The sequence below is a fragment of the Saimiri boliviensis genome, chromosome 9 (assembly GCF_048565385.1).
Source record: "Saimiri boliviensis isolate mSaiBol1 chromosome 9, mSaiBol1.pri, whole genome shotgun sequence".
NCBI classification, from domain to species: Eukaryota; Metazoa; Chordata; class Mammalia; order Primates; family Cebidae; genus Saimiri; species Saimiri boliviensis.
Genome location: NC_133457.1, coordinates 111,065,516 through 111,072,060, shown reverse-complemented (window position 1 = coordinate 111,072,060; position 6,545 = coordinate 111,065,516). Strand labels below are relative to the sequence as shown.

General features: G+C 46.8%; 1 non-coding gene across 1 annotated transcript; it reads left to right on the top strand.

Annotated features, from left to right (window-relative positions):
* The first annotated feature begins 6,041 nt into the window (after positions 1-6,041).
* Positions 6,042-6,145, top strand: LOC120367947 (U6 spliceosomal RNA). The gene has a single exon (XR_005582187.1). It is a non-coding gene; the product is annotated as a U6 spliceosomal RNA (small nuclear RNA).
* The last annotated feature ends 400 nt before the right edge of the window (positions 6,146-6,545 follow it).

The window sequence follows — 6,545 nt, the reverse complement described above, 5'->3', positions numbered from 1 at the left end:
TTCTTGGCTGAATTATTATTCACAAAAGTCTCTTCAGCTCCAAGCACAAGGTCTGGGACATATTAGGTGGTCGATAAATTAATAAAGTTCTTGACATGAATGGGAGCTAATTAGACATCTCAATGAGAATGGATCACACAGTATTTACACAAACTCCATCTCCTTTATCAACAAGGCCTCTGGACTCCGTGCTGTCTGATCACAAGGATTTCATTCTCCTCTTTACCCAGGAGATTCATTATCTGTTGATTTAATCTCCTAGTATCTCTTCCCCTCTTCTGTGGAAACAGCTCCTTAATTTCTTTCTAGGATTCTATCCCTCCCCATCCCTAATCCATGTGTTTTGTTTTGAAGACAGGGTCTAGCTCTTTCACCCAGGCTAGAGTGCAGTGGTACAATCATAGTTCACTGCAGCCTTGAATTACCTGGTTCAAGCAATCCTCCCACCTCAGCTTCCTGAGTAGCTGGGACTACATGCCACGACACCTGGTTAATAATTCAATTTTTTTTTCTTTGTAGAAACAGGGTCTTACTATGTTGCCCAAGCTGGTCTTGAACTCCTGGGCTCAAGCAGTCTTCTTGCCTCGGCCTCCCAAAGAGCTAAGATTACCGGCATGCGGGCGCGGTGGCTCAAGCCTGTAATCTCAGCACTTTGGGAGGCCGAGGCGGGTGGATCATGAGGTCGACAGATCGAGACCATCCTGGTCAACATGGTGAAACCCGGTCTCTACTAAAAATACAAAAATTAGCTGGGCATGGTGGCGCGTGCCTGTAATCCCAGCTACTCAGGAGGCTGAGGCAGGAGAATTGCCTGAACCCAGGAGGCAGAGGTTGCGGTGAGCCGAGATCGCGCCATTGCACTCCAGCCTGGGTAACAAGAGCGAAACTCCGTCTCAAAAAAAAAAAAAAAAAGATTACCGGCATGAGCCACCATACCTGGTCTCCATGTGTTTTGGAGGGCTGATTCCACACCTGGCTCCAGAGATAAGCGGGCACCTGAGCCTGGCTAACCAATGTGCTCAATTTCTCTGGCCACATTCATTAGATCAGAGAGACACACATGACCTAAGTTGACTCAGTGAGGGTCAATCCCTCTCTCTGTTTAAAAAATACACTATTCGCCGGCCGGGCACAGTGGCTCACACCTGTAATCCCAGGACTTTGGGAGGCCGAGGTGGGCGAATCACTAGGTCAGGAGATCGAGTCCAGCCTGGCTAACATGGTGAAACCCCGTCTCTACTAAAAATACAAAAAAATTAGCCAGGCACGGTGGTACGAACATGTAGTTCCAGCTACTCGGGAGGCTGAGGCAGAAGAATCACTTGAACCCCGGAGGCAGAGGTTGCAGTGAGCCTGGGCGACACAGTACAACTACATCTCAAAAAGAAAAATAGATAAGCACCATGGCTCATGCCTGTAATCCCAGCATTTTGGGAGGCTGAGGTAGGTGAATCACCTGAGGTCAGGAGTTTGAGACCAGACTTGCCAACACGGTAAAACCCCATCTCTACTAAAAATACAAATAAATTAGCTGGGTGTGACCTGGCACCATGGCTCACACCTGCAATCCCAGCACTTTGGGAAGCCGAGGCAGGTGGATCCTGAAGTTCAAGACCAGCCTAGCCAATATAGTGAAAACCTGTGGTAGGGGACACCTGTAATCTCTGCTACTCAGGAGGCGGAGGCAAGAGCTTGAACCCAGGAGGCAGAGGTTGCAATGAGCCCAGTCACGCCACTGCACTCCAGCCTGGGTAACAGAGAGAGACTCTGTCTCAAATAAATACATAAATAATATGGAGAGCTTCCATATACCCTGTCTCTTCACACGCACAGCCTCCTATCAACATCCTGCACCAGAGTGGCATATTGTTACAGCTGATGAACCCCACAACACCTCATTATGAATCAACTCCGTAGTTTACATTAGGGTTCACTCTTGGTGTTACGCAATTCTGTGGGTTTTGACAAATGTATAGTAAAAGGTAAACACATTATGGTATCAGACAGAATACTTTCATTGCCCTAAAAATCCTCTGTATATCACCTCTTCATTTCCTCCTTCCTTTTTTTTTTTTTTTTTTTTTTTTTTTTTTGAGGCAGAGTCTCACTGTTGCTCAGGCTGGAGTGCAGCGGTGCAATCTCAGCTCACTGAAAACTCTGTCTCCCAGGTTCAAGCAATTCTCCTGCCTCAGCCTCCCAAGTAGCTGGGACTACAGGCACGCACCACAACGCCGGGCTTATTTTTGTATTTTTATTAGTGACGGGGTTTCACCATGTTGGCCAGGATGGTCTCGAACCTTGGGAACTTCCCACCTCAGCCTTCAAAGTGCTGGGATTACAGGCGTCAGCCACCTCACCCGGCTCATCTCCTCCTCTCTAACCCCTGGAAACTGCTGATATTTTGACTGTCTCCATAGTTTTGCCTTTTCCAGAATGTCACGTAATTGGAATCATACAGTATGCAGTCTTTTCAGGTTGGCTTCATTTGATAATAAGCATTTTAGGTTTGCTATGGCTTAACTACAGTTTGTCCCCACCAAAATTTATGTCGTGACTTTGTCCCAATGAGGTAGTGTTGGTAAGCGGTGCCTTTAAGGGGTGAATAGGTCATTAAGATGGATTAAGGTCTTTCTCATTTCCTTGAGTTCTCGATCCCATGGCATTGGACTCATTGGCTCCAAAGCAGGTTGTTATAAAGCAGGACTGCTTGCTGTGTTGGTCACTTTGCCCATGTCTGCTTCCTCTTCTTTATCATGTTGTTCATTCGTTTATTTGTTTGTTTGTTTGTTTTTGAGTTGGAGTCTCACTCTGTTGCCAGGCTGGAGTGCAGCATCTCGATCTCTCTCACTGCAACCTCCGTCTCCTGGGTTCGAGCGATTCTCCTGCCCCAGCCTCCCAAGTAGCTGGGATTACAGGCATGCACCACCACACCCAGCTAATTTTTGTATTTTTAGTAGAGATCCTGTTTCACCATGTTGGCCAGGATGATCTCAAACTCCTGACCTCATGTGATCTGCCTGACTCGGCCTTGCAAAGCGCTGGGATTACAAGTGTGAGCCACCACGCCCAGCCCATTTGTTTGTTTTTGAGACAGGGTCTCACTCTGTTGCCTGGGCTGGAATGCAGCAGCATGAGCAAGGCTGATTGTAGCCTTGACCTCCTGGCCTCAAGCAATCCTCCCACCTCAGCTTCCTAAGCAGCTGGGACTACAGGCGTGCACCACAATGTCCAACTGATTTTTAAATTTTTTGGTAGTGATGGGGTCTCACTCTGTTGCCCAGGCTGGTCTTGAACTGCTGGGTTCAAGCAATCCTCGCCCCTTGACCTCCCACAGTTTTAGGATTAAAGGCATAAGCCACCATGCTCAGCCTGTTTGTTTTGTTTTGTTTTGTTTTTTAATAGATGGGTTTTCATCTTGTTAGTCAGGCCGGTCTTGAACTCCCGACCTCAGGTGATCTGCCCACCTTGGCCTCCAAAGTGCTTGGATTACAGGCATGAGCTACCACACCCAGCCAGCCTGTTTGTTTTTTACAGACAGGGTCTTCCTCTGTCACCCAGGCTGGAATGCAGTGGCACAGTCATAGCTCACTGCAGCTTCAAACTTCTGGGCTCAAGCCATCCTCCCTCCTCAGCCTCCCCAATAGCTGAGACTACAAGCCACCATGTCCGCCTAATTTTTATTTTTATTTATTTTGTTTATTTATGTTTGAGATGGAGTCTCACTCTGTCACCCTGGCTGGAGTGCAGTGGTGTGTTCTCGGCTCACTGCAACCTCTGTCTCCCAGGTTCAAGTGATTCTCCTGCCTCAGCCTCCCCAGTAGCTGGGATTACAGGCATGTACCACCACACCCAGCTAATTTATTTGTATTTTTAGTAGATGTGAAGTTTCACCATGTTGGCCAGGCTGGTCTCAAACTCCTGACCTCAAGTGATCCACCTGCCTCAGCCTCCCAAAGTGCTAGGATTACAGGTGTGAGTCACTGTGCTCAGCCATTTTATTTTTATTTTTGTAGAGAAGGGGTCTCCCTATCTTGTCCATGCTGGTCTCAAATTCCTGGCCTTAAGTAATCCTCCTATCTCAGCCTCCTGAAGTGCTGGGGTTATAGGTGTAAGCTACTGAGCCCAGCCAGAAGCTCAATTTTTTTTTTTTTTTTTTAAAGACAGGGTTTCAGGGCCGGGCGCGGTGGCTCAAGCCTGTAATCCCAGCACTTTGGGAGGCCGAGGCGGGTGGATCACGAGGTCAAAAGATTGAGACCATCCTGGTCAACATGGTGAAACCCCGTCTCTACTAAAAATACAAAAAAACTAGCTGGGCGTGGTGGCGCGTGCCTGTAATCCCAGCTACTTAGGAGGCTGAGGCAGGAGAATTGCCTGAGCCCAGGAGGCGGAGGTTGCAGTGAGCCGAGATCGCGCCATTGCACTCCAGCCTGGGTAACAAGAGCGAAACTCCGTCTCAAAAAAAAAAAAAAAAAAAAAAAAAGACAGGGTTTCACCATGTTGGTCAAGCTGGTCTTGAACTCCCGACCTCAGGTGATCCGCCCGCCTTGGCCTCCAAAGTGCTTGGATTACAGGTGTGAGCCACCACGCCCGTCTCAGAAGCTCAATTTTTAAAAGCTAAATCCCACATCCTGCAGATTTTAGACAACCCAGCCTCCAGAATCTTGAGCTAAATAAACCTCTCTCCTTTATGAATTACCTAATCTCTAGTATTTTGTTATAGTAATAGAAAATGGACTAAGACAAGGTTTCTGTACATCTCTTTTTGTCTTGGCAACTTATTTCATTTTTTGGCTGGGCGTGGTGGCTCCAGCCTGTAATCCCAGCACTTTGGGAGGCCAAGGTGGGCGGATCACCTGAGGTCGGGAGTTCAAGACCAGCCCAACCAACATGGTGAAATCCCGTCTTTAAAAAAAAAAAAAAAAAAAAAAAAAAAAAAAAAATTAGCCATTCTAGGCCAGGCATGGTGGCTCATGCCTGTAATCTCAGCACTTTGGGAGGCTGAGGACAGCAGATACAGCAGATTACTTAAATCCAGGAGTTTGAGACCAGCCTGGGCAACATGGAAAGACACCATTCCTACAAAAAGTTAGCTGGGCATGATTGCACACACCTACAGTCTCAGCTACTTGGGAGGCTGAAATGGGAGGATTGCTTAAGCCTAGAGAGGTGGAGGCTACAGTGAGTTATAACTGCACCACTGCACTGCAGCCTGTCTGGAAAAAGAGGAAGAAAGAAAGAGAGAGATGGAGAGAAAAGGAAGGAAGGAAGAAAGGGAGGAAGGGAAGGAGGAAGAGAGAAATAAAGAAAATAAAGAGACCAGGTGCAGTGGCTCACGTCTGTAATCCCAGAACTTTGGGAGGCCAAGTGCCAACATGGTGAAACCCCTATTTCTACTAAAAATTCAAAAATTAGCCAGGTATGGTTGTGGGTGTCTGTGGGTACCTACAATCCCAGCTACCCGGGAGGCTAAGGCAGGAGAATTGCTTGAACCTGGGAGGCAAAGGTCACAGTGAGCTGAGATGGCAACATTGCCCTCCAGCCTGGGAGACAAGAGCAAGACTTCGTCTAAAAAAATGAGCCAGCGTGGCACCTAGCACCTGTCATCCCTGCTACTTGCGAGGCTGAGGCCGGACAATTGCTTGAATCTGGGAGGCGGAAGTTGCAGTAAGCTGAGATTGCACCATTGCACTGCAGCCTGGGTGACAAGAGCAAAACTCCATCTCAAAAAAGAAAAGAGAGAGAGAAGGAAGGAAGGAAGGAAGGAAGGAAGGAAGGAAGGAAGGAAGGAAGGAAGGAAGGAGGGAAGGAAAGATGGTTCACAGACTGAAAACCCCATAAGTGGCTCATAACCTATAAAAATAAGATCAACTCTGATCAGAAATGAATTTAGAACTATGAAGTGACACTACTTTTTCACCTGTCAGCTTGGCTCAATGAAAAAATAATGTGAGGAACGTGGCACTGTCAATCAGACTCAACTTTGGATATAGTAAAAGAGACAGGACAAACTGGTGGCTTCAATGAGATAAAAGTTTACTTCTGTGCTCGCTTCAGCACATATACTAAAATTGGAACGATACAGAAAAGATTAGCATGGCCCCTGTGCAAGGGTGACATGCAAATTCATGAAGCATTCCATATTTTTTTTATTAAAAAAATATATTTTAAAAAAGTTTACTTATTTTCTCATGTAAAAGAAGTCTGCAGATTCGTTCTCCAGGGCTAGTATGGTGGGTCCTCTTTCCCCAGAAACCTTGTTTCTGTCTGGCCGCTTCATCTAGCACTCCATTCTAAAATCCACATGACTCAAGATCATGGCTGGAATGCCATCCATCAAATCTGCATTCCCGGCAGCAGGAAGCGGGAAGGGAGAGAAGGGTGCACCCTTTCCTTTCTGGAAGCCTCTACTCATGCCAACTGATATCTCACTGGCCAGAACTTAGACATATGACTAAGCTATAAAGTGACACTACTTTTTTTTTTTTTTTTTTTTTGAGACGGAGTTTCGTTCTTGTTACCCAGGCTGGAGTGCAATGGCGCGATCT